Source organism: Frankliniella occidentalis, unplaced genomic scaffold, assembly GCF_000697945.3.
Source record: "Frankliniella occidentalis isolate FOCC.00 unplaced genomic scaffold, Focc_3.1 Scaffold228, whole genome shotgun sequence".
NCBI classification, from domain to species: domain Eukaryota; kingdom Metazoa; phylum Arthropoda; class Insecta; order Thysanoptera; family Thripidae; genus Frankliniella; species Frankliniella occidentalis.
In genome coordinates, this window is record NW_026267354.1 from 139,673 (window position 1) to 141,355 (window position 1,683).

The window sequence follows — 1,683 nt, forward strand, 5'->3', positions numbered from 1 at the left end:
ATTATAAAATATAGAGCATGCAGTAAGAATACAAAATAAGTAAGAAAAAAAATGAAAGCAACATCACTTAATGAGCCATTGTTTAAGAATGACCATAACAATGGACCTAGATATAGCAAGAGAAGCAAAAAAGAGATTATGTACAGTATAAATGCAATATATATGAGGTAGAACGAGCAATCAAATCATTCATTCCAGGTGTTCATGTAGTCATCAAAGTCACGTATAAGGCCTTTATATTTCTGTGAGATGCCCTTAGGATTTGCCTCCCAATGTCCTTGGGCATTTTTCCTGCGTTCTATGCGTGAACAATTGGGGTCTCCTCAAAATGGGTACTATTCACTGTATCCCATTCAAAATGTTGCACATTAAATTGAAACAAATCTTACTGAATCAAATGTTATAAGTTCTTCACAAATGTTTCCCTTATCTCCAATGCACTCATGTAACGTCATGATTACTTAAAATCCTGCCTTGCAAAATGAAGTATCTGATCCTTTATCAGCTGAAGCCTAAAATTCTAAGTTTTCAACCAAGTATTTGGGTGATTTTACGGTAGAGTGCAAAATTAGCCTTTCAAGAATTTTACAATTTTTTCGTGTATAATTTCCATTTTTCTGCTTTAAAGTGTCAGGGGCACACTTGCCGAACGACCGAAAAAGCCTCCGCGCAAACTACTCGGTGAAAGTATTGTTTTAGAAATTTTAAAAATACGTAGTGCTCGAGAGGTTGGGTTGGCCGGGGAAGCTCCAAAAATATTTCCTAAAATATCACTTTTGGGTCATCGGCCAACTGACAAGACGTGGCGCTATGGAACAGGAAGCAATAGAAACCATCAGTAACGAATTTATTTTTATATGTATTGCTACTTTGGTTTGTAACCTGGTCAGGGTGACTCCGGTTTTGAGGTTAGAGGACGGCACTCTCGTTCACACATTATACGATGTATAGGCAATATTTTAGTAGGAAAATAGAGAGAGAATGTATAAAAAGGTAGCAATACTACTTACTTTAATTATCTGGACCAAAATAACGTTTTAATGTGCAATTTCATAAAACTTTCGACGAGCGTGACGGAGTTGACGTCAACTCCGCCACACCGTACACCAGATAAATCACTTTAATAACACAAAAGAGGGCAGAAAATCAGTAACACGGATGTTCTTTAGATAGAATAGATGATTCTACATCATTGTTAGCCTGAACACGTCCTGTATACGGCTAGGTATTGAAAAAATCTTTGTTAGAAGAGGTTGCCCACAAAAACATACGCTCCGAAACTGTACATATTTTGTGTGTTGAGAAGAACATGAGATGACGCAAACTCTCGATCTGGGCCAATTTGTTCCTCAAATTGATCGAATTTCATGTTACTTTCATGAGTTTTGTTCTACATAACCCCTTTACCTGATAAATCTACACCTATTGTCAACTCCGTCACGCTGAGGTCTAGATTCGGGAACACGGTTTTCTTAGTTGTTTTTAGGTAAACTGGAGAATGAAACACAATAACGATGTACACATCTTGTAGCTCGTCGATTTAATTATTGATTCCAACCGTTGTAAGTATTAAATACCTTAAAAACGAAACCAAGGAAGAAAAATAAAAACGCCAGCTTGGGGCGGGGACCGTGACGGAGTTGACATCTAGCTTACTTTAATTGAATTTTCTTTTAAATTTGA